The 27,505-nt window shown below is 48.5% G+C and overlaps 1 protein-coding gene across 2 annotated transcripts in view; it reads right to left on the bottom strand.

Moving 5' to 3' along the window:
* LOC146797499 (contactin-4-like) overlaps positions 1-18,099 on the bottom strand; it is a 976,366-nt gene extending 958,267 nt beyond the window's left edge. For both annotated transcript variants that reach the window (XM_085624519.1, XM_085624518.1), the window contains exon 1: positions 16,632-18,099. The gene's annotated coding sequence lies outside the window, so the exon portion shown is untranslated. The remainder of the gene's footprint in view (positions 1-16,631) is intronic.
* Positions 18,100-27,505: the final 9,406 nt, after the last annotated feature.

Genomic DNA, 27,505 nt, shown 5'->3' on the forward strand with positions numbered 1-27,505 from the left:
AATAAATTACCTTTTAATGAAATTCAGATACACTAAAGTATTATTATTTGGCCCTGTTTTTGTCCCTGGCTGGGAGTTCTTTTGGCCTAGAGAGTTAACTTCGCTCTCTGCTCCTACTATAGTGGCCAGAAATCTAGGCACACAATTTAATTTTCATCTTTCCTTTAAGAGGCAGATATCCTTATTTGTCAGCTCCTGTTTTGGAATTACGAGAGAAATGTGATATATCTTCTCCCTCAAGAGTCCCAGAGAATGGTTGTCCTTTTCTTAATCGTCCGCATAACCTTGCCTTCCTGAGTGTCTCCTCAACCGCCTTCAAGTTGTGCAGTATCTGGTGACTAATCTTTCATTCAAAATACCTCGACATGCTCATATTTACTCTTGCCCGGCAGAGTTACATTGCTTACCCATGAGAAAGAGAATCGTGTTCAAGTCCCTGGTATTAGCCCACCGGGCTTTCTATGAGACTGTCCCTAGGTATCCTTCAGAGATTGCATCGTTATTGCCCAAAAAGGACATTTCACTCTACTGATGTCCATTTGTTGGTTGTCCCATGTTTTAAACGGGTGAGGAGAGGATGGTCGTCATTCACACTCATGGCGACTCAGCCATGGAATCTACTCCCTTTTAGGCTCTGGAATCCTCGCAACGAATACTGTTTTCATAAAATGTTTAAAACTCACTTGTTTTGGATTAATTGAGTATTGACAATAAGGACTTCTGCCCATCTGTTCAGCGCCGGGACACTCTCCAGGTAGCAGTGCACTTTACAGGTTTGTTTATTCATTCATTCATTCATCCATTCATAACCTATGCCATTCTACTTTACTCTACTCTACTCTGTGCCACTCCACACTACCTTGTAGCACTCCTTTCTAGGCACCCACACTCCACGCCACACAACTCAAGGCAGTGACACTCTATGCCACTCCACCCCAGGACCTACTTAATGCTGGTCGAAGTGCGACCACTCCAATGATGCACCAAAGGCATGCCAAAGGCAAGCCTGTCTGCTCTGATCCATGCCAGGACCATGCACAGCGCCATGACCCCTGGTCCTCCTACTATAACCGAGATCTACACTATCGACCCCAGAAGCTGCAACAAACACTGCCAACCCACACTCCAAGGTGAAACCTTTCACCTGCAACCACTGCCACTTCACCTGCCGCAGCACACACACCAGCCTACCGACCAGCCCCACCCCGAACACAATGCAGACACCACCTGAACAAAAGCACCAACTTGCATTTGCCCTTCTCAACACACATGGCTTGATGCCATGCGATGCTCCTGGTTTTGAAGAACTTCTACAGAAGACTCCAAATGCTGCCACCTTCCTGCTTTGCTGGATCTAGTTATGATATCCCCAACTAATGCTACTTAGTTTAGGAAATTTAGATCTACTTGTGAGTAGGCAAGAGGACCAGAAATCATATACTGGTCACCAGACTTTGCTCCTTATTTTCTGCATTGTTTTTACTGAATTCCTTGTTTGCTTCATGCTCTTAAGACTAAACTTTGTCAGGTGATTTGGACTGCCAGTAGTGATTCTGTATCTTTACAACATATTCTTGAGACTTGTATACTTCAGTTTGGCTGAATTTGTTATAAACCGGCATATAATCACATTTATCGACTTCCGGGCCACCACTGTGTATCCAAATGGGCTACACTGTAAATTGAACTTTTAGATGGTGTTAGCTCCTCTTTATATCCCAAGCATCTAAAAGGTCTATCGGGGGGGAAATTTGGATATTCGGCTCAGTGTTCTGGCACCACCATCTTCATGAGTGGCATGCAGTCCATTACTGAAATGCTAAGAAACAATCAAAATGTTTCTGTTGCTTTCTGTTCAAGAAAGAGTGGGTAAATTTGGGTAGCGGTGTTGCCCTTGACACCATGCTCAAGGGCAACAATTTAATATTAAACAAGGACATAATGTGCCACCTGAATGTAGCATACCTAGAGGCAATCATATAGAGAGCATAGTAATAAAATAATGATGTGTAGAAAATAGTACATGAATGCACTGATAAAGTAGTGGGATATGGCCGCTCCTTGGATGTGTCTGTAAAATTGACCTTTTGTCCTGAATTTTTGTCCTGAATTTTGACACTTTGTCCTGAAAGTTTTACAATCCTGTCCAAAATGTGCCTCCATGCCAGGTGGTCGCCCTACTGCCCACTCACAGCAGGACAATTCCAGTTGTACAGCTCCTAAAGTTCAAACACGATGCCCATAGCGCTATATGTCCCTCGAGCACTCGCAGGAATTCCGCTACTCTTAGGAAGGCGACCGTTTCACACTTGAGGTCTTCTAGGCACTGTCCCAGGAAAGCTCGGAGTGTGTGCGACAGGTGGATGGAAAGTATGGGGGTGGGTTTGTGCCCCCCTCAAACCATGCATCTAGAAAACGTGACCCCTAAAGGGGCCCAGTGCGTCAGAATTTTGGGTGATATATCGCATCGTCGTTTGGCCCGGAAGTAAAAATCATTTACAAACAGAAGGAAGCTGCAGGTTCGCGATTCTACTGAGGATTCTGTGCATCCTGTTAATGTCTCAAGCACCTTTGCCTGAGCCCGTGGCACCCTGCCCCCCCCCCCCCCCTCCTCCCGCGGGGCCCCGTTCCCATGCACAGGGTTTCCGTGCCTCGGTTGCATCAGTCTGCATGGCCCCTAGGGGCCCTATCTCCCTGGCACCCGCGTATGATCTGGCGGGGCGGAGAGTGGCATTAGCTGCTAATTTCTCCCTGGAATTGTACTTGAATTGTGCGAAAAAACACAGAATTTGAGCATGTTTCAAGAAGACCTAATTAGCATTCATGTTTAATACATCTGTTTCCAATTAACCCGCCTTTTCCGAAGAAAGCGGCCAATAGAACACGTCACTAATGTCCCTACCTATCTCTGAAAGGCTAGTGTTGATAGCACTGCCGTCCCTCTCCCCACAAATCGTGGCTCGCGCGGAGATCTGGCTGTCCATCGCCGAAATTTGGGATAGCCTGATGAACAAAGCAGGGTATCCCGTGCATTTCTTACAGCCCTGCTACCCCTCTCTGACCCTTTCTTAAAAGGACAGAACAGACCTCCGTCCTGTTTTTCCAAGTTATTAAACGGCCAACACTGCCCCCCCCCCCTCACCCCCCAAAAAAAATAGCTTAAGTGGTCCGAGAAACATTCTATGACTCTCGGCGCTGGGCCATTAGGAAAGGGAGAATTTGTCCCCATTCATGCCTTAAGGTTTCTTCACCCAGCGCCCTGCCGCCCCCTCCCCTTCGTTTATTAAAGTGCCAGCCCTGGGTTCCTGACTGTCCAATGCCTCCATTTCTTAAAGGGTTAGCACCGAGAGCTGGCTGGCCCCGCCCCTCGAGCCAACAGAGAACAGTTCGTGCCACCTATATAATATGAAACACGCCGTCCCACCAAGTGCTGGGGACATGCCACAGCCCATCTCCCCATGCATAATAGGCAGAACGCAGACTTTCTTATCCTATATAATAACAGACATATCACATGACATCTCTCCGAGCATTGGTGACAATCTAGAAGCCCGCCTAGCCATGGTGACAACAACGCACAATATCAGATGCGTGCGTCCCCTGCAGAGATACGAGGAGAATGTGGAGTATTCTATCTTTTTTGTTTCACTTTAAACCATGGAAAGAGCACGCTCTGACGTGCCACACAGAGACACAGCATGTTTAAAAGACAGAAGGCAGACTGTCTTAGCCTATGTAATGACAAATGTATAGCATCCTGACTCCACTCGTGTTCTAGAGAATGTAAAGCCTGCACAACGTGTAAAATTGACAGAACACAGACAGCCGGCAATATTTAGGACACCACAACCTCTCTCACCAGGTAAGACAGACAGAACACAGACTGACTTACCATATGTAATAACATGCATAACACACTCTTCATCGACGTACCACAAACCTGTTAAAGCCTGTCTCAACAAGGAAGGTACAAAGGATGGACACTGTCTCATCCCGTGTGACACATACTACAGCCAGTGTTAGCACATAAAAGAGGCAGAACACAAACTGTCTTACCATGTTTAAAACATGACACAGGTGAGTTTTCCACACAATAAAGCCAGAGCACAAATTGTCTGCCCATGATTAAGACATTCCACAGCCTGTCTCACTTTGTATTAGAGAATACACAGCGTCTGACCAACCATGAGACTGACCATGCCCGTCTAGCCATGTATAACAAAAACAAATTTGAGCATGTATGAAACATGCTATGGGCGCCTTGCCATATATAACAGACTAAACACAAATGTGACCATGTATGAGACATGCTATGACCGCCTGGCCATATATAACAGACTAAACACAAATGTGACCATGTATGAGACATGCTATGCCCGCCTGGCCATATACAACAGACTAAACACAAATGTGACCATGTATGAAACTTACCGTGGCCTGTGTTTTTTTCACATGTAATAGGCATAACACAGACAGCTTTTCCATATTTAAATGACATACACATCACATACGATCAATCCATATACACAAGACATACTATTGTCTCTGTAAAGCGCTTACCATGCCATACCAAGATATGTGTTTTAAAAGATATATCACATGCTGCCACTCCATGCAGACGAGACATCACCGCGAATACCATACCGTGCTATGCATGTTAAAAATCGTATCACCGGATGTCTCTTCATGTACACAAGACAGAACAGTGTACTTACTCCTTATGCCCGTGCTATATTGGCTAAATGACATATAGCACAGTCATGTCGACACAGTGCCTTCCACTCCGCGTACACCATATCATACTCAATATGTTCAAAGACATGTGTCCAGCCGTGTCTCCGTGCCCTGGAAGCATACTGCAGCCGGTGTGACTGTGTACAGCACTAGGCAGCGGGTGCGCACTATGACGTAGTGACCCTCAACGCAGGTGCTCACAGCGGACAGACTAAAGCAGCGCGAGGCAGAAAGCGCTTGAGCTCGGACGCTGAAGTGAGCTCTCGGGCCAGGCGCGTGCTGCTGCCATGGCATCCAGCGTGGCACGGCTTGGGGCACCCACAGACACATTACAGCGACAGATCGTCTCGGCAGTGTAATCTCATGCGGGGTTTAGGAGGGTGTCATAAGGGCACCTGCCCTCTCGGGCTGAACCGAGGGGTGATTAGAGAAGAGACGCGGGTCATGACGAGGGCGGGAGGGATCTGCTCGGAAACATGGAGAAGGGGGGGGGGCACTTGGCGGGGTGTTGCTGCTCTCTCTCTCTTTCAAGGCACGGTATGCGAGGGTGACTGCACAGTAGCACATTCATGGCACATGCCAGCGTTTTCTTCCTAATGTTGCGTCACATGGAACGGATTCTACGTAACAAAGACGGTGCGGGCACGGGGGCAAGAGCCACATCTGTGATCCCCAATAAAACACGCACAGACTAGCACAGTCAAGCTCAACCGAATACAGACATAATCCACACGCGCTTCTAGCGGCCAAACTAAGGGTACCCTCACTCGGAGGCTGCTCGGGGGGGGTGATACTCTCTGGGTTCCTTGATCCATTTTTATGCACATCACCCCCCCCCCACACACACACACACACACACCCCTTTTGTCACCAGCCCCTTCAGCTGAGAGAGTGCAGCCCAAGAGAGAGACAAACAAAAAGACCTGATGACGAAAGAGTTACTCGCAATGAAGCAAAAAAAAAGTCAGAGTGTTACCCTAAATATGATGCAGTGAGAGACCGAGGCTGCAGCGAATACCTCTCAAAAATTAAAACAGGAGGGACTAAGGCGGTCGGATACATTGTTACGCACAGTGAGGGGTGCAGATTGGGCTGGACCTGTGTTAACCACAGGAAGATACAGACTGCCTGATACATTGTTATCCACAGAGAGAGGCACAGAGTCCTCTGGACACGGAGTTACCCACAGTAAGATCCCAAAGCTTTCATAGATACACTGGGGCATATCAGCAACAACCGGCGATAATTATCGCTGAGCGCAATTAGCGCTAGGATAATTATCGCCGGCTAGCGTGGATTTTTATCGCTGAGATAGCCGCTTATCTGGAAAGCGATAAAAATCCTCACGCTAACTGCCTAACGTGAGATTATCGCTGGAAACCCAGCGATAATGTCACGCAATGTGGCGTTAGCTTGATGATAGGGACTCACAAACTTAGCCATGATATCCATGTTCCATAGGATATCATGGCTAAGTCAGTCCTGAAGCAGGCGTAAGGCAAGTAGCAATAACAGGGGTTATCGCTACTTTTCTTGCCGCTATGCTTCATAGCGTGGGGCTTGATGATAGGAGAAATGTCGATTAGCGACATTTCTCCTGTCATGTCAGGTCAGGAACGCCCACTTTGCATCTCATTAGAGATGCAAAGCTGGGCGTTAGGAATTTCTACGCTAACGCAAGTTTTCACATGTCAGCATGAGCTTCCTAATTAGGCGATAATTCTATCGCCTCGCCTTGCTGATATGCCCCACTGTTCCTGCACTAAAATACTACAGCTCCTTTGTTACTTTGTTACCCACAGTGAGAGGCGCAGACTCCTCTGGACACGGTGTTACCCACAGTAAGATACTAAGACTGCCTGATACATTGTTACCCGCAGCGAGAGGCGCAGACTCCTCTGGACACACTCTGACCCACAGTAAGACACAGAGACTGCCTGATACATTGGTACCCACAGCGAGAGGCACAGACTCCTCTGGACACATTGTTACCCACAGGAAGATACAGAGACTGCCTGATACATTGTTACCCACAGTGAGAGGCCTAGACTCCTCTGGATACAGTGTAACCCACAGTAAGATACTATGGCTTCTTGATACATTGTTACCCACAGCGAGAGGCACAGACTCCTCTGGACACACTCTGACCCAGAGTAAGATGTTAAGGATGCCTGATACATTGTTACCCACAGTGTGGGGCACAGACTCCTCTGGATACAGTGTTACCCACAGATACTAAGGCTTCTTGATACATTGTTAGCCACAGTATGAGGCGCATACTCCTCTGGACATGGTGTTACCCACAGTAAGATACTAAGACTGCCTGATTCATTGTTACCCACAGTGTGATGCACAGACTCCTCTGGATACAGTGTTACCCACAGATACTAAGGCTTCTTGATACATTTTTTACCCACAGCGAGAGGCACAGACTCCTCTGGACACATTATTACCCACAGGAAGATACAGAGACTGCCTGATACATGGTTACCCACAGTGAGAGGCCTAGACTCCTCTGGATACAGTGTAACCCACAGTAAGATACTATGGCTTCTTGATACATTGCTCACACCAGCAGGAGGTTCTCTTCATGCATTTTCGTTGACATTTTTAAGATGTTAAGGATGCCTGATACATTGTTACCCACAGTGTGAGGCACAGAGTTCTCTGGATACAGTGTTACCCACAGTAAGATACTATGGTTTCTTAATACATTGTTACCCACAGTATGAGGCGCATACTCCTCTGGACACGGTGTTACCCACAGTAAGATACTAAGAATGCCTGATACATTGTTACCCAAAGTGAGAGGCCTAGACTCCTCTGGATACAGTGTAACCCACAGTAAGATACTATGGCTTCTTGATACATTGTTACCCACAGTGAGAGGCGCAGACTCCTCTGGACACACTCTGACCCAGAGTAAGATGTTAAGGCTGCCGGATACATTGTTACCCACATTGTGAGGTGCAGACTCCTTTGGATAAAGTGTTACCCACAGATACTAAGGCTTCTTGATACATTGTTACCCACAGAATGAGGTGCAGACTCCTCTGGACACAGTGTTACCCACAGTAAGATACTAAGGCTTCTTGATACATTGTTACCCACAGTGTGAGGCACAGACTCCTCTGCACACAGTGTTGCCCACAGATACTAAGGCTTCTTGATACATTGTTACCCACAGTATGAGGTGCAGACTCCTCTGGACACGGTGTTACTCACAGTAAGATACTAAGGTTGCCTGATACATTGTTACCCACAGCTAGAGGCGCAGACTCCTCTAGACACACTCTGACCCAGAGTAAGATGTTAAGGCTGCCTGATACATTGTTACCCACAGTGTGAGGCACAGACTCCTCTGGACACATCGTTACCCACAGGAAGATACATAGACTGCCTGATACATTGTTACCCACAGTGAGAGGCGCAGACTCCTCTGGACACGGTGTTACTCACAGTAAGATGTTAAGGCTGCCTGATACATTGTTACTCACAGTGTGAGGCACAGACCCCTCTGGACACATTGTTACCCACAGGAAGATACATAGACTGCCTGATACATTGTTACCCACAGTGAGAGGCGCAGACTCCTCTGGACACGGTGTTACTCACAGTAAGATACTAAGGCTTCTTGATACATTGTTACCCACAGTATGAGGCGCATACTCCTCTGGACACGTGTTACCCACACTAAGATACTAAGAATGCCTGATACATTGTTACCCACAGTGAGAGGCGCAGACTCCTCTAGACACAGTGTTACCCAGAGATACTTAGGCTTCTTGATACATTGTTACCCACAGTGTGAGGTGCAGACTCCTCTGGACACTGTGTTACCCACAGTAAGATACTAAGGCTTCTTGATACATTGTTACCCACAGTGAGAGGCGCAGACTCCTCTGGACACACTCTGACCCAGAGTAAGATGTTAAGGCTGCCGGATACATTGTTACCCACATTGTGAGGCGCAGACTCCTTTGGATAAAGTGTTACCCACAGATACTAAGGCTTCTTGATACATTGTTACCCACAGAATGAGGTGCAGACTCCTCTGGACACGTGTTACCCACAGTAAGATACTAAGAATGCCTGATACATTGTTACCCACAGTGAGAGGCGCAGACTCCTCTAGACACAGTGTTACCCAGAGATACTTAGGCTTCTTGATACATTGTTACCCACAGTGTGAGGTGCAGACTCCTCTGGACACTGTGTTACCCACAGTAAGATACTAAGGCTGCCTGATACATTGTTACCCACAGTGTGAGGCACAGACTCCTCTGGATATAGTGTTACCCACAGTAAGATACTAAGGCTTCTTGATACATTGTTACCCACAGTGTGAGGCACAGACTCCTCTGCACACAGTGTTGCCCACAGATACTAAGGCTTCTTGATACATTATTACCCACAGTATGAGGTGCAGACTCCTCTGGACACAGTGTTACCCACAGTAAGATACTAAGGCTGCCTGATACATTGTTACCCACAGCGAGAGTCACAGACTCCTCTGGACACAGTGTTACCCACAGGAAGATACAGAGACTGCCTGATACATTGTTAACCACAGTGAGAGGCGCAGACTCCTCTGGACACGGTGTTACTCACAGTAAGATACTAAGTCTTCTTGATACATTGTTACCCACAGTGAGAGGTGCAGACTCCTCTGGACACTGTGTTACCCACAGTAAGATACTAAGGCTGCATGATACATTGTTACCCACAGTGTAAGACACAAACTCCCCTGGACACGGTGTTACCCACAGATATTAAGGCTTCTTGATACATTGTTACCCACAGTGAGAGGCGCAGACTCCTCTGGACACAGTGTTACCCACAGTAAGACACTAAGGCTGCATGATACATTGTTACCCACAGTGTGAGACACAAACTCCCCTGGACATAGTGTTACCCACAGATACTAAGGCTTCTTGATACATTGTTACTCACAGTGAGAGGCGCAGACTCCTCTGGATACAGTGTTACCCACAGTAAGATACTAAGGCTTCTTGATACATTGTTACCCACAGCGAGAGGCACAGACTTCTCTGGACACATTGTTACCCACAGGATGATACAGAGATGCCTGCCACATTGTTACCCACAGTGAGAGGTGCAGACTCCCCTGGACAGGTGTTACCCACAGTAATATACTAAGACTGCCTGATACATTGTTACCCATAGCGAGAGGCACAGACTCCTCTGGACACATTGTTATCCACAGGAAGATACAAAGACTGCCTCATACTATGTTACCCACAGTGAGAGGCGCAGACTCCTCTGGACACGGTGTTACCCACAGTAAGACACTAAGGCTGCATGATACATTGTTACCCACAGTGAGAGGCGCAGACTCCTCTGGACACGGTGTTACCCACAGTAAGACACTAAGGCTGCATGATACATTGTTACCCACAGTGTGAGGCACAGGCTCCTCTGGATACAGTGTTACCCACAGTAAGACACTAAGGCTTCTTGATACATTGTTACCCACAGCGAGAGGCACAGACTTCTCTGGACACATTGTTACCCACAGGATGATACAGAGATGCCAGACACATTGTTACCCACAGTGAGAGGCGCAGACTCCCCTGGACACGGTGTTACCCACAGGAATATACTAAGACTGCCTGATACATTGTTACCCACAGTGTGAGGCACAGACTCCTCTGACCCAGCGTAAGATACTAAGGCTGTCTGGCACATTGTTACCCACAGTGAGAGTCGCAGACTCCTCTGACCCAGCGTAAGATACTAAGGCTGTCTGACACATTGTTACCCACAGTGAGAGTCGCAGACTCCTCTGACGCAGTATTACCCTTAGCACAATACTAAGGATTCATAGACACACTGTTACCCACAGTAAGATATAGCGGTTCCCCTGTTTCATTGCTTCCCACAGTGAGCGGCATTGGATCTCCTGATACAGTGTCACCCACAGTAAATGCCAAGCTCCCCATGATACACAATTACACACCAAGGTTCCACTGTAGATAGCGTTACCCACAATAAAACACTACGTCTCTACTGGATACAATGTTACCGACAGTGAGTCTCTATGGCTCTCTTAGATACAGTGAGACGCTAGTGCTCCCTTGGATAGAGTGATACCCAGAAAGGCAGACGCGTCCTTTGATTTTATCACGCTCAGTGGAAGGCAGTGGCTCCTCCTTCGAGTGTCTCCCAGTGAGAGAAGGGAACGTTGCACTCCAGTATTAAGACAGTTTTTTTTCTCAATGGATACACGACGCAAGGGTCTTAGTGACTGGAAGCCTTGGGGATGGATATTTCACGGTTATGGTACATCACCTGACACGGAAATTATCCCAGGATTCCAAACTAGGGAAAGGATGCCTGGCTGGCAGCGATCCGCAAGCCCAGCGGCAGTCCTCCTTGTGTTGGAAGTCCACCAACGCTGTCTCGGGAGAACACTGCTTGGCTATTAGATAACTGAGATTTGGCACGTATCAGCTACGTGTATCCTGAGCTAACCCCACCGCAATATATCATCCCGGAAACTCTGTGCCAAGCCTAGAGCCTCTTGCTTTACTTGCGCCCCCACAATAATTCTGCACCCCTTAGGAAATCCAGCAGCCTCAAGGCAAGGGTGCAAACACATTGCAACCATACAGCCAAAAGGACAGTCTATAACCATAAGCCAACTCTGAAGACACAAGATAGGAGAACACAGCTGCAACAAAGCAACCATGTAAAGACTAGAGAGCCAGCAAAGTCGATAACCACAAACTGGCTCTAAAGACGCAAGATAATGTAACACTGCTGCAGCAAGGAAGCTGCGAAAACACAAGGCAACCATACACACACAAGTAAGGTCTATAACCACAAGCTAGCTCGAAAGGCACATGCCAATGCAACGCTGCTGCAACTTAGGCAACCACCCAAACCCAAGGCAACCACCCAAACTAATTGCAATCCTGCAGCCACCAGCAAAGTCAGTAACCACACCATTACTCTAAAAACGCAATCTAAGTTAACCCTGCTACAACAAGGAAACCCTGCAAACACAGTACAACCATGAAAAAACAAATAAGGCTTGCAACCACAAGCAAACTCTAGTCTAAAGTTAGAAGATAAGATTACTCTGCAGGCACCTTGGTAGCTCTACAGATACAAGGCAACACCACACACACCAAGCAATCCTGCAGGCACAAGAAGAGCCTACAACCACAAGCTACCTATAAGATAGAGACACTACTACTTGTATAATATTACCTCAAAGCAATAATCTAAACATGTGCCCACATGCTAGCCTTACTTCCCTGCTTTACCAATACAGCAACAACTTAACCCTACAACTACAAGTTAAACATAGAACCCAAAGCTCAAAATGCAAACAGAAGTTATACATATAACCACAAACTGTCCCAAAATCTAAAAGCTGTACTATAGCCATGAGTAAAGCTTCCAGCAACAATGAACCTCACACCCACGAGTGAACTCCATAGCAACACGCTAACTCATCAACTCCACTATGACCTGACATTACAGGCTAAATCCACAAACAAAAAATAGCCCCACAGCCACCTCAAAGACCTATTCCAAATATGGAGTCAGAGGTTTACTCATAAGTCCAGCTGTTATTAATTAGGCAGCCCAGTCGTAGCTCTAAAGCCATAGATATATGTTCCCTACCTACAGTAAACTGAGAGTCTCCTGGTCATTCTACAGCGACAGCAGAACTCCACATGCCCAATCAAACCAGCAGCCACGAGCTGACCTACAGCAACAGGATAACTCTACAGATACAATCTTAACCATCAATCAACATCCAAATCCTACAACCCATACTAAATCTGCAACCCAAATCTGACCCTACAGCTGCATGCTAACTCTACCTGCTTCCTCAGTTCAATGACCCCATGTTAACCTTTCCCATCCCACGATGACCCTGAAGTTACAAGCTAAAATTATAGTAACAGACTACCAATTCGACTAAAAAGTAGCAAAACATTGCCAAAGTAAGCGGTGGCCGCAATCTAGCCCTGCAGTCACCGGGTAGCCCTAAACTGCAGGTCGAGGGTAACAAAGTCCACAACTGGACCCTAGCTTCACAGCCACAAATTAAGCGAACCCTTAAAGCAGCCCTGTGTGATATCTTCATTGCCATGTTAAACGTCCAGGCCTGGGCTGTCCCTACAGCTTTACCCTACACCGATTGTACCATGATAATACAACAGTGTCGCTATTCTATTGCCCCAACTAACTCTTCATTCTAGCCCTACTGCCTAATGGCAACCCCACTGTCGCGCCATATCCCCTCAGTCCCTTGCGTCACGGACTGCCCCACGCCGATATCACAGCCCCACAGAATAGTTCCCATTGCGTCCGGACGACGATGACGCAGCACACGAGCCAGACAGGAGCTGTCCGTTCAGCACTGTCTGTGTTGCGTGTAAGGGTGAAGTGGAGACATAGCGACGAAGGAAGTTTCTGAACGCATGTATTTTTGAAGCAGAAAGCATTGTTTTATGGTGGCTACACAGAGACAGATTGAAGAAAGACCCCGTGTATGAAATAACCTGAGGAGCTTCCGGAGTGCGTGACAAAAAAAAGGGGTGAGTGCGTGCCTGAGACAAGAACACGCCAAGTGAGAGCGGACAGACACATGGGACATGCGTCTCTGCTTGACTGAGAGACTGGGTGTGCGCGTGGAGACTCGAGAGGAGGGGGAAACGAGGACACTGCAGACCGTGGCCCAGACTGAGCACTGGTGAATGTGAGGGGCAGGAAAGGGGACATGTGTATATGTGTGTACACGTGGGAGCAGAGAAGGGGAGCTATTGGCAGTGACCACAAGGCACCGAGAGAGGGTAGACAAAGGGATGGAGAGGAGATGCTGGAAAGTAGAAGTGAGAGAAAGGAAGAGTGCATTTAGGCACAGATTGTAAAGTCAAAGGGTGTATGGTGAAGAGAAATAGAAGTGAGGAGAGGAGAGGAGAGGAGAGAGAGAGAGAGAGAGAGAGAGAGAGAGAGAGAGAGAGAGAGAGAGAGAGAGAGAAAGTGGAGGTAGAAACGGCCGAGAAAAGAAGGGCAAAATGTTGAAGTGAAGATGGAGAAGAAAGAAGGAACGTGCAAGAGAGAAGAGAGAAACAGAAGGATGCCAGGAAAAAAAGAGATGTTTCCGGGAGTGCATAGAGGTGCAGGGGTCAGCTTTGTATGTGTGTACATAGAGAGTGTGTCTGTATGCTGTTCGTGGGTGCACCAGTGAGCTTGAATGTGCGAGTGGGGTTTGTGCAAGCATGTTGATTGGACACGATTTGTGTGCTTTGAGTGTTGGTGTTTCACGTACTCTCCATACCGCTGTGTGCACACCGTGTGCTTACACACGTTGAACGCATGCACGCTGTGCGCCCGTTGGGTGTGGTATTCTGGAGTGTGTTATAATGACTGTCCATCCATTCGTTTGGAAGGCGAGAAAGCCCTTCAGCCTTGTTCCGGGGACAGCCGCTGATACTGCCATACCTAGAAGGGAGAGGGGGGAGGGATGTTTTATCGAGGGTGGAATCCCCACGGGTGGGCACGAGCCTCCCAGGAGCAGACTGAAGGGTCAGCACTTGAAGTCACCACCACCCTTCATCAAAACCGGAATTTCATAATATAGGATGCCCAGAAACCCGAGGCTTTAGTCAGTGGAAGGACCAGCGTTTTGTGTAGGAGGGGGGGGGGGGGGGGGGTCGGGGGCAAGCGTTACTAAATAAAATAAAAAGTTTATCATTGTCAGTACTCTTTAGAAACATTACTGCATTTCCTCTTGTATTCATTTAGAGAAGATTAAGACAGCCCGTGAATACTTTATAATTGATTCCTTGATAGGTTTCCAGTTCGGGTTTAATGTTCAAGGAGGGGCAAGATGACGGATTTCGCAGATTTTCCTCCTGTACTTAAAAATATAGGCAATACACACACAAAGAAAACAACAAGAAAACGGTCAAGTGACAAACCGCATACCACGTTAGTATTTATCAACGTCTAATAAAAGGCCCTGCCAGCTTTGAGAGATAGGCGTGTGTGTGTTGTGAGGGAGGGAGGGGAGCACAACGAACAATTTTACATTTTGGGTACATGACATCGGAAGTGCGTGGAGGTGTCCAAACTTGGCACAGGCTCCTCACGCTCACACGAACGCGCATGGACATTTGCGTTATGTTAAAAGATTCGCCCCAGGCACTGTGCTCGTGCAGGTGACCAACGCGGAGCAGTTGGCAGGGGAGGGAGGGGGTTGTTTCAGCCTGAAGGAGGTTCCTGGCCTCTGCAGAAGCGGTGTGTGTGCTGTTAAATCATGGCCACTAGTAACTGGGTTGTTAGTGTTTTGATTTTTTGGCCGGTGAGAAGTATGTGGTTGTGTGTGTAGGAATGTGCATTGGTGATCAGGTCTGTGTGTTTAAAAAATGATTTTGTGTGCTGAAAAGCTACTGTGATTGTGTAAGATGTACTGGGGTGGGAGTGCACTGTGATGTCTGTATGGAGGGCTGTACGGTGTTAAGTCTTTGTGGTTGTGTGCTGCTCTGTACAGAGCGTTTATTGTGTGATGGCCTTAAGATCGGGTGAGGCTATGTTGTACCTGACTGTGTGTTTGCGCATAGGGTGGGTATTAAGTGTGGGGCGGCGGTGACTATGTGTTGGTGGGGGAGTAGGGTGAGTTGTAAGTGATGTGATGGGCAGTGTAGAGGGTAGGGGTGGTTTCTGTGTTGGTGAGTAGGGTGAGTTGAAACTGAAGTGCTGGCAAATTTAAGCGGGGGGGGTGGGGGGGGGCTCTGTGTTAGTGACTAGGGTGGGCTGTAAGTGATGTGCTGGCCAGTGGGGTGTGGGCTCTGTGTTAGTCAGTAGGGTGGGTCGTAAGTGAACTGCTGGCCAGTGGGGTGTGGGCTCTGTGTTAGTGAGTAGGGTGGGCTGTAAGTGATCTGCTGGCCAGTGGGGTGTGGGCTCTGTGTTAGTCAGTAGGGTGGGTCGTAACTGAACTGCTGGCAAGTGGGGTGTGGGCTCTGTGTTAGTGAGTAGGGTGGACTGTAAGTGATCTGCTGGCCAGTGGGGTGTGGGCTCTGTGTTAGTCAGTAGGGTGGATCGTAAGTGAACTGCTGGCCAGTGGGGTGTGGGCTCTGTGTTGCCGATTAGGGTGGGCTGTATGTGACCTGGTAGCCGGTGGGGGCTTTGTGTTAGCGAGTAGAGTGGGTTATAAGTGATTTGTTGGGCAGTGGGGTGGGGGCTCTGTGTTGGCGAGAAGGGTGGGCTGTAAGTGATGTGCTGGTCAGTGGGGTGTGGGGTCTGTATCGGTGTGAAGGGTGGGTTGCAAGTGATGAGCTGGCCAGTGGGGTGTGGGCTCTGTGTTAGTCAGTAGGGTGAACTGTAAGAGATGTGATGGCCAGTGGGGTGTGGGCTCTGAGTTGGCAAGTAGGGTGGACTGTAAGCGATTTGCTGGCCAGAGGGGTGTGGGCTCTGCATTGTCGAGTAGGGTGGACTGTAAGTGATGTGCTGGCCAGTGGGGCGTGGGCTCTGTGTTGGCGAGTAGGGTGGGCTGTAAGTAATCTGGTAGCCAGTGGGTTCTGTGTTGGGGAGTAGCGGGACTTGTCAGTGATGTGCTGACTAGTGGGGTGTGGGCTCTGAGTTCGCATGTGGGATGGGCTGTAAGTGATATGCTGGCCAGCGTAGGGCGTCTCTGTGGTGGAGAGTACGGCGGCTCGTGGATTTTTAATGTGCTTAGGAGATTTGTTTGTAGTTGTAACTCCCAGAACGGAAATGGACCCCCACGCGCCCCCTCTCTAGGGAAGAGGAAAACAAAAAGCAGGAAGTCAGTCCCTTACACCCTCTCCCTTCACTGACCCCATGTCTAGGACAGGGTCCGCCAGGGGACCTAAGGCGCGCGCCGGGGTACTCACAGCTCTACGATGCAATGCCTTCCTTCCGCTCTCCAAGGTCCTGAACTCCCGGTGAAACCGCTGCCTCGATACTCCGAGGTCCTTGAAGAACGCTAGAGCCCCCGCAGCCTCCCAGTTTTTAGGGCTTCTCACAGCCTTGCAGCACCCTTGCCAGCACCTCCTCTGCGGTACTCACAGCCTGGGAGCGCCTTCGCAGCCTCCACCTTTCTCCGAGGCACTCGCAGCCGTTGTATGTCTTGGCTGCTGGTCCGATCTCGAGGTACTCCCAGCCCTGCAGATCTTGCTTTCCTCTGTGCCCCACAGGTAGGTACTCACAGCACCGCACTCGCGGTAGTTACTTCCCGGCAGTCACTACTGCCTCTTCTTGCTTCCTTTATACTCACAGCCTCGGCTGCTTTCATGTGTACTCACAGCCCCGCGCTGACCTGCTGCATCCTCTCTCCTCCTGGTACTCACAGCGCACCTGATTCACTCCTCCTCCGCGCCCAGGTGGCCGTGGTTGCAGGTTCACCTGGGTACTCCCAGCCACGCAGTCACCCGGTTCTATCCTCCAGGTCCCCGTACTGCAGTCAGTAATGCCTTTCCCCTTTCAGGTGGACTCGCAGTCCGGCGGCACCCCTCCTTCTCTACTCCTCCGGGGTCCTCCTCGCCTCTGTCCGCTTGGTTGCTTGAACACCCTTGCAGTCACTCGGTACTCACTGCCTTTCGTCCTCTGGTACTCACCGCCTCACATCTCGTGTTGTTTTTTCCCCATCTGCATTATCCACAGCCGGGGCTGTAGCACCCCCGCTTTTCACCTCCTCCGTCCCCCTTCTTGCCACTTTCCTTTACGCCTCCGGTGCTCCAAGGTACACGCAGAGCCCTGCAGCCAGCCTGTGCTCTCCCCTTTGCGTCCTCTCAGCCCCGCAGCGCGCCCTCTCCTTCTGCGTCCGCTCAGCTACTGCACGGTGCAGGCACGACCCAGGCTCTGGGCGAGGGAGCAGCCCTGGCCTCTGCCGGGCAGCAATGGCATCATCTTCCCAGCTGGGACCCCGGCTGCCTGGCTGCCTCAGCCCGTCGCCCCAGCAGCCGTAGTCAGCGGCCCCGCAGCCCCAGTCCCCAAAGGCACCAGCACAATTAGCACATGAAGCGCAGGCGGGGATGCACGCGCCGCTCCGACTGGAGAGACTCGAGAGAGTGTGTGCGTGAGAGAAGCAGGACGCGCAGCCCGGGCTGCAGAGGTATTAGAGTCTTTGTGAGAGAGGGAGGGAGAGAGAGCGCCGCCTCGGATGGAGGGACGCAGGAGTCTAGGACAGGAAGAGGAAGAGCTGGGAAGAGAATGGATGAAAGAGAGGGAGGGGATGCCTGACCCCTGCCAGACGCACCGGAGGGTCCGCGGAGAGAGCACGGCACCGGCTGTTGAAACAGGGAGCCAGAACCAGCCAGACAGGGGGGAGGACAGCTGAGGCTGGAGAGGGGAGTGCGTGTGTTAGAGAGAAACGGTAGGCAGCCTAGAGCCAGTGAGGGAAGGCGAGCATGTGGAAGACACGAGGGGGCGGTGTGCTCCGGCTTGAGAGGCAGGTGAGGCTGTGCGCGAGGAGGAGCGCGCACCTTACATCCGTGTCATGGTACTCTCTCGAGTAATGGGAAGTGAGCACTGGGGCGCACACAGCTCTGCACCTTCTTGTCCGGGAACCTCCTCATGCGATGCTTAACGCGGCCTGGGATGACATGCCGGGGAAGGGTCAGGGGGAGGAGCTAACATGTAGGTGGGAAGGAGTGTGTAGGGCTGCTTGGCATTCTGAGATTGAGGCACGCCGTCAGGGTGGATTGAGTTGGAGGAGAAGTGCTGTGGACGGGTGATGTGCAAGGCGGAGGAGGGGTTCTCTACACAGACATGGGGGCAGAGAGGGGACCAGTTAGGTGACGCCAAGAGCAGGAGTGAAGGGCCGTTGATTAATGCGAGGCGGGGTAGAGTGGGTGGGCTGGGAGTTGCACTGAGAGGTGACATGCAGGGGTGGGGCTGCGGAAGAGACATGCTGGGGCAATGGTAGAAGTGAGGGGCTGGGGCTTACATATGGTTATTGGGAGGTAAAGGGGCAGGGAGTTTCACGCAGAGGTAAACTGCGGAAGAAGGTGGTCTGACTGGAAGAGAAGGGAGAGCAGGATTTACATGTACAAAGGAGTTCAGAGTTCCATTAAAATGGACCTTGGGAGCGCTGTACAGACATGCAGAGGGGGTGGGGAGCTAGAGTAGGGGGTGACATGGACAGGTGTCACAGCAAGCATTACCTGAGGTGGGGGCAGAAAGGTGGAGCTGGAATCAGCATGCATGTCTGAGGTAGAATGGAGAGGTCAGGCACAGCCACTGGAGTTATGTGGCGTGGCAAGACAACATTACATTGTAGTGTAGACTAAATTGTGCGGTTGGAAAATAGAAATTATGTGGCATAACACAGTGCATTTTGTGATTGTATTACTTCATTATTTTGTCATTTTACACAGGTTAATGCAGTCTGGAGAAAGGTTTCATGAGTACGAGTCTTACACTGAAATATAGCCACTCGCGTCTGAATAGCGCCTTCCACTGTGAGACAACATGTGAAGCTGCATTTTTTTAATTACTTTTGAGCCGTATGTGCTAAAAACGATTTTTTGTTCAAATCTGCAGAACATGTAGCCTGAGATGAATTATGTGGCAAATGTGGTAAATCGATAATTATGCGTTAAGTCCCACAACATCTCATCATTCCATTGGCACTGGATTTGGGTTCACATAGAGGTGGTCTGAGGGCAGCAATGGGGTGTTCAGTATCTTAAGAAACTATAATTTGTGCTTTAACGTAACTATAACTGCTAATTACCCCACATATTACATCGCTCATGGCATCTTCTATGACATTATTGGTAATATTGGTGCAACATTTGCAGTGAAATTATTGATGAGAATATGGAGGATGGCAGGGGCACGAGTTATAGTTACCTTAGAATACGAGTTATAGTTACTTGAGATACTGCATATTTTACCTAATTATAATGTTACTTTTCACTTTTGGTTTTCAGTTAATCTGTGAAAAATAATAATATCTTTTCAAAGAACATATATTTACAAATCAAGAGCAATCATTTTGATTTCAAACTGCTCATCACATTCAACAGATGTTTCTCATAAACATTGCTATAAAGCTTCAAGTGACCTCTACATTTTCCTGATTTGAACACATTAATGATTAGCTTATGTGTGGAAAGCATCATCCCATTACAAAAAATCATGCATATTCAATCATTAGTCCCATAAGTGCACAATTATATGATTGCCTCACTTTATAAGCCTCCATATAGACATCAGATTGACAGGTTCACTCCAAATCGCTAATCATCCCTTCATTCTCTATCTCAGTGCTTAGATGAAAGTCCTATCTTACCTTACCTTACCTTATCCTATGTAAGCTTATCCTATCTTACCTTACCTTACCTTACCTTACCGTAACTTTCCTTTCTTACCTTACTTTACCTTATCTTTATCTTATCTTATCTTATCTAGTGCATAGCTACCCTGAGGCTTCCCAGCGCTGTGAGCCAGAAAGCGTGCACCTGCACATGGGCCATGTGGCCGTCATTAATTAGGAGACAGCCAAGTTTTTAGCCATTTTCTGAACCTGACATCTGCTCTTAAACCGAATGGCATTGTATTCCATAGTTTGGGAGAAAGATTGTAGAAAGACCTTCCACCCCATTCAGCCTTTTGAATGCGTGGAACTTTAAGGAGACCCATGTTGGAGGATCTTAGAGTCCTGTGTGGAATGTAGGGAGTCGGCAGGGCACAAATCCCATCCTTTCCTATTTATTGCCTTGTGGGTCAAATATAAAAGTTTGAATTTATTTCTATGTTGCAGCAGAAGCCAGTGTAATGAGGCAAAGGGCTTTCTTGGCTGAGGAACCGTCAGGTATTTTATAAGTGGTCCTAGCTGCAGGATTCTGCAGCAGTTGTAGCCTTTTTTGTACTGCTTTTGGGTAGCCGAGGTATGAAGAATTACGGTAATACAGGAGTGAAGAAAGCAACGCCTTGACTACCACTCTTCTGCAGAGGATTTTCCTCAGAGTCCTAAGTATGGCAAAGCAGGAACAAATCCGTTTTTTGGCTTGGACTTCCATTGATAGGAAGCGGTCTAACCACATTCCCAAGCGCTTTATTGAGGAGGAACGAATGGGCAATGCTCCTGGTTAGAAATGGGATATCTGGTTGGCTAGGGCTTGCGCCTAAGCCAGGCAGAAACCACCTCTCTAGTCAGGGCAAGGGAGTTCCACACTGAAGATATCCTCTGCTCACCGCCTAGGTAGCTTGACACGAGCAGACAGTCTTATCTCAGAGGCAATGTGTAAAGCATGTGCACAACACACTCACACAGTAGTGACACACTAGGCACACCACAAAAGAAACTCCACACAAAGTTATATAAAAAAATAGCCTTTGTATTACTCATAAAATACAATAGAACATAATCACATACGTACACTGTGCCACCTGGCACTAGGTATTACTTTACAGGAGAACTATATACAGGACGGGACCAATCTGGCCGCTGTCATCACCATTAGAATCACACAAGCAGGGAAAGATAAACACAACCAGTAACTGCTGGTAAAGGCACTTAGCATAAACACATTATGCATAAATCACATTAGGCATACGACCTAAATTAGCAGTGCACCACAGTAACACTAGTAAGGTTCACACATCACACTTGGGTCTTATGCCCCACCAGAACACTAGGTGATCCCCAGGCCAACTGGCCTTCCTCGGGAGCCCGTCTTGGGCTGTCCCTTAATGCCCTTGTCCAACAGTCAGGGCTCCTCTATCACGAGGCCTCCAATGGCCCGTACTCGAATGGGGCAAGGGGACAACTCACCCTTGTTTCTCTTATGTAAAAGAAATGCCCAGTCTGGCGGCGCAGCTGTGAGAAACCAGCACCAACAGTGTGCTTTGGCAGCCCCACTCACCGGGGCTTTTCCTTCGTTGTTGCAGCCACCCGTGATCTACTGGAGTAGCTGTCAGCACAGACAGGCACCAACAGTGTGCCTTCCAAGCCCCACTCACCGGGGCTTCTGTCTGTGGCAGGCAACAGCCGGGAACAGGGAGGACACAGCGGCTGGGAGCCCGCAAGGCTCTGTCTTCAGTTGCAGGCACATGGTGCTCTCCTCCTTCGCATGAGAGGCCCGCCCCCAAACAGGCGTAGACCTCGCCAGACTTCCGGCGGCCTTTCCGTAGCAGCGGGAACCGCCCCAATGGCGTCAGTGATCACCAGGTGAATGGAACCTGCGTGGCTCTCCACTTCCTCATGGGGACCCTGCCTACGGTCAGGCGGCCTCTGCCTGACTTCCCGTTCGGCAGAAGCGCTTGTTTACGAGCCCAGTTGGAGCCCATTTTCTGGACTTTAGAAATATAATTGCCAAGCGCCCACAAAGCGCTCCTGGTGTGCAGGTACGGCGCTGAGGGGCACCGCCAGGACAAGTTGCTCCTTGAGCTCCAGGGTGGTGCATTAAGCACAGCACTCACCCCGCGCTGCTGCTGCAGTACGAGCCCATGCCGGAGAATCAGGTACACAGGAATCCTGCAACACTCACACCTGCTGACACCAGCAGGGAATGGGCAGCACTTCTTCTTCAGAAGGGCACAGTCAGGCCAGCACAAAGAGGTCTAAAGCACAAGAGCAGTCATTTCCTCCAGCCCCAAAGTCACTTAGGGCAGAGTTAGGCCCAGGCAGGACAGCTCACCGGCCCTCCAGCAGAGGGGCAGTCCTTCGTGGCGGCTCCTCCTGGTGCCCAGCAGCCTTCTTTGCCCAGATCCAAGTAAGCACCAGTCGAGCACCAACACTTACATGGGGTCACAGCCCCAGTACTTATACCCCCCATGTCTTTGTTCTCTCTCCCTGGCACGGGCGTAGGCCCAGTCAAAACCAGTTCTGGGGGCAACTTTAGGAACATCCTTTCAGTGCACAAACACCCTCCTTTGTCAGTGTAGGCTCTGGCCCCAGACACACCACAGGGGGGCAGAGCCAGCATTGTGTGAGGCAGGCCCTGTCCTCTTCAGGCCCAGGTGCTACTCCTCCCACCACTCCAAATGCAGATGGGCCTACTCAGCCTAGCGCTGACTCACGCAGCCCCTCTGGAGCCACTGCACCTCCCCAGCTCCTGTCACTCCAGAGCCAGACATGCAATACACATCAGGCAGGCACAAAGATATGGAGCAAACAGAAATGCCAACTTCTAAAAGTGGCATTTCTAAAATAGTGATAATAAATCTGCGCACACCATTAGGCCGCACTTATTACCACTATTCCAAACATACCAAACTTGTTCACGCTATTCCTCTCATATCAGGAATTACAACTGACACACTTATCAGGGAACCCCCAATGCATTCCTATGAAAGGGAAGCCTCACAGTAGTTAGAAACCAAAATGGCTGTTTGTCACTACCAGGACATGCCACACAGTTAAGGCACATGTCCTACCTTTTACCTACATTGCACCCTGCCAATAGGGCTAGCTAGGCCCTACCTTAGGGGTGTCTGATATGTAGTAAAAGATGAGTCACAGATGTGGCACCCACTTTATGTGCCATGTCACAGCGGCAGTAAACTGTGCGCGCAGGCCCTGTAATGGCAGAGGCCTGAGACAGGTTTGAAAGACTACTTTGGTGGGTGGCGCAATCGGCGCTGCAAGACCACCAGTAGCATTTAATTTACTGGCTCTGGGTATATGAGATACCACTTTACTCTGGACTGATAGGTAATTTAAATATGCTAAACAGGTGTAGACCAATCGTACCATGTTTTACCATAGAAAGCACATGCACTTTACACTTGACAGCAGTGATAAAGTGCCCAGAGTTCTAAAACCACTAACACCAGGTCAGAAAAAATACCAGGAGGAAGGCAAAAAGTTCAGGCATGACCCTCCTAAAGGGACAAGTCCAACACTCCGAAACTGTTTGGCCATCCCAGTAGAGTCACTGGGGGTGGATTATTTCCAAAAACCATCAGTTCAGTTTTGTCTCCATTTAGTTTTATGGAGTAGCTTGCCATCTAATGTGCCACTTTCTCAAGACAGGGGCCTGACTGGGATTGAGAGCCCTTGTGTAGAGCAAGAGAGATGACCAGCTGCGTATTGTCGGCATAAGAGATGATAGCTACTCCAAATTTTTTTACAATGGAAGGCAGCGGTTTGACATCGATATTAAAAGGTGTGAGGCTGAGTGCGGAGCCCTGCAGGACCTCACACGTCAGAGGGACAGTCTCAGAATAACAAGTGGTTTCCAATATCTGAAACAATCTATTCATTAGAAATGACAAAGCCATTCAAATGTGGTGCCTCCTATGCAAATGTCCCTCAGCCTGAGTCACTTCATTGTGTATTATCTCTTATGAATAATGTCCTTAAAATACACAATCCTCAAGTGCTTATATTCTTGGTATTCTTAAAATTCTCTGTTAGCTGAGTTCATCATACTAATTCACAGGTGTACATAATTCTTCATCATTATTCACACTGAATGGTGTTCTTGTTTTCAACCAGATAAAATATTTGGATTCAAATTGGCGGAGTTTTATTGTTCTGTCTCCTTTCTCATGTGGCAACACCATATCAATCCCACAAAATCTCATCGTTTTTCAATTACAGTCATGCCTTTGCTTTTAACTTTTTGCTACTGTGATAGATTCCTCACTGTTCCTATAACATTATTCGTGCCTGATGGAGGATGTGGCACTATTACAATCCGCTGGCACTGGCTGTCGCTCGCAACTGTTAGAGATTGGGTCTTTGTTTGGCAGAGGTCTGCACTCTGTCCAAGTAGGGACCACAATCCTTGTCAAGGTCAGTCAGATACACAACCTAAATTAACCCGGGCTCACAATCTAGTAGCTTGGCACAGGGCAGTTAGGCTTAACTTAATGTGTAAAGTATTTGTGCAACACTTAAATTACAGTAGCACAGTGAAAACACAACACAAATACTTCACAACAGTTTAGGAAAGTACAGAATTTTATCAGAGTAAAATAAGACCAAAATGACAAAAATCAAATAAGTAGAACCTGAGATATGAATTTTTAAAGAATAAACTGCAATACAGTTTTTAGACGTCAATAGCGCTTAATGATTACATAAGGTCATTTTAGACTGTGGTAAATAAAAAAATTGCAGGCCGACTGCAAGGGGGAGAGCAGGCTGGCTACAGGACCCATTCAGGGCCTGTTGAAAGAGCACCTTGGACAGAGCAAGAGTCGCTGTTGAAGTCTTGATGCGCTTGTTACGATTTGCGCAATTGGGTCGATTAGTTGTCATCAAGTCTCGCAGTTGGGTCCTGCATCGTTGTGGAACCCTTTATGAGGCAGGCATTGCGTCATCGTCAAGCATCGCAGTTGTCGTCGAACCGCTCATGGAACAGGAGCTGCATCAGTGGTGACCCTTGCTGTCGGGACCCGTGTTGTCATCGAGTGCTGCAGGGATGTCCTCAAAGCGGCTCTGAGTTGAAAGACACTGCATTGGTTCCGACCAGCACAAAGTCATTGCTGCATCGATTTTTGTGGAAAAAACAGCACAAAACCTACTTTCAAGGCCCAAGACTTGATTAGCACCTCTTGGCAGGGCAGGACTCACAGTTGGCAGACTCCAGCAGCTGAAGCAGAGTTGAAGGAATTTTTTGATGGCCCTCAGACTTCAAAACAGGAGGCAAGCCAGCAAGTCCTTGGAGAAACTTGGGTTCAAGGATGTAGAAAGTAGGTCCAGTCTTCCTCACTCCCGGTAAAAGGCAGCAGGTAGCAGCCCAACACAGCAAAGCAGGTAGCAAAGCTGCAGCCCCTCCTACAGCACAACAATCAGCAGGCAACAGTCCAACACAGCAAGGCAGTTAGCAGAGTGGCAGCCCCTCCTACAGCACAGGAGCTCTTCTTTTTAGCATAATGTATTTGGTTCCAATAACATTCTTATTTCCTGGTGTCAGAAGTCTAGTACTTATACGCAACTTGGCCTCTGAAGTAGGGAGACTTAAAATAAATGTTTTGAAGTGCACAAGGCCCTGCTTTTCCTGCCCTGGTCTCAGACTCACTACAGGGGTATGCAGCCCTTTGTGTGGGGATAGGCACAGCCCTATTCAGTTGCAAGTGACAGCATCTCCCTCTCATCCTGCCTCAGGATGGCGCATCAACATGCAGATGGCTGCTCAGTCACACCTACTCTGCCTTTGTGTGTGGCTATCTACAGGGAATGCAGGAAGGCAGCTGTCACCCAACCCAAGCATGTGTTACGGAATAGGCAGAAGGCACCAAATGTAAGAAAATGCAAACTTTCTAAAAGGGGCATTTTCAGAAATGCAATTAAAAAACCAACATCCCCATGAGTTGTGTTTTCAAATTGTGAGTCCAGAGACACTACATTTGATTCTACCATCTTGTCCTAATAGGAAACTACACTTATAAAATGTTATAAGGCAGTTCCCATGTTAACCTATGGAAGAGATAGGCCCTGCAGTAGTGAGACATTAATTTAAGAGTTTTTCAATACCAGGAACTTAGGGGTGGCTGATGTGTATTAAAAAGGAGGGTTTGGGCATGGCAAGAGGATTAACTTGTATACACAAAAGAAGGTACGCTGAGTGTGAAATGACCGAGGCTTAAAAGGTACTAAGTAGAGTACCTGGCATCTCACAAAAATTGAAGGACTGTCCTCACACACCACCAGGTGTCATGCTTCATCACTGGCAGTCCTTGTTCTCTAAAAACTTGGTTTGATAGAGAGCGGGCCTACACCTGAAGACAGGGAGGCACTTCTAAATCTAAGTGGGGGCCTGTGACAGTGAGTGATTATTAAAAACCAATATAATTGCCAAAATGCATTTATTTTACCAGGTAACTACTTGATATTAAAAATGGAAAAAATGGTGATTAGGGGAATTAGTACCCCATCACCGTAGTGTATACATGTTGAGTATGGAGGCCAGCTCACCCTGAATACCCAGTGCCTCTAGTTCCCTCCCCTGGGACTCCCCAGAGTTAGTGCTGCAAGAGGATTAACTTGCCAGGTCGAAATCGTTTGAACTGCATACACAGGCTCTGCAGTTGCCAGCCTGGGCCATGTTTAAAGGGCTTTTGAAGTGGATGGCACAGTCAGTGATGCAGGCCCACCAGTAGCATTTAATTTACTGGCCCAGGGCACATGTGGTGCACTTAACTAGGGATGTATAAGTAAATTTAATAAGCTAATTGTGGATAATCCAGTGTTACCATGTTTAGAGTACAGAGCATATGCACTTTAGCACTGGTTAGCAGGGGTAAAGTTCCCAAAATCGTAAGGCTAGCAAAAATGAAGACAGCAAAAAAGGAGGTCAGAAGGCAAAAAGTCAGGGGAAACCACACTAAGGATGCCAGGTCTGAGACATATTCCCCTCCCCCCGTAAGAAAGTGGGGAGAGCTACCAAACCCCTTCGGAGTTCTCTTCACTAAGGCAGAAAAACTTGGAGAGACAATCAGCAATGGCGTGGCCTGTTCCAAGATGGTGTTCCAGTGTAAAGTCAATTCCCCGAAGGGAGATAGATCGAAACAGTAGTGTTAGGTTTTCGCCTCATTGGCATTAACCTTCTGAGAGGCCTGCGGTCTGTCTGAACCCAAAGTGAGTGCCAAACAGGTAGGACCTCAGCTTCCCCAGTGCCCAGACCACAGCAAAGGCTTTCCTTTCAATTGTCCTCCACGTCTGTTCCCTGGGAAGTAGCCTCCTACTGATGAAGGCTACAGGCTAAACCAGGCCCTTTTCATTTAGCTGAGAGAGCACTGCCCCTATTCCATGCACTGAGACGTCTGTCTGAACAAAGAACTCTTGGGAGAAATCAGGGGCCTTGAG

The sequence above is a fragment of the Triturus cristatus genome, chromosome 9, assembly GCF_964204655.1.
Source record: "Triturus cristatus chromosome 9, aTriCri1.1, whole genome shotgun sequence".
In the NCBI taxonomy this organism is placed as follows: Eukaryota; Metazoa; Chordata; class Amphibia; order Caudata; family Salamandridae; genus Triturus; species Triturus cristatus.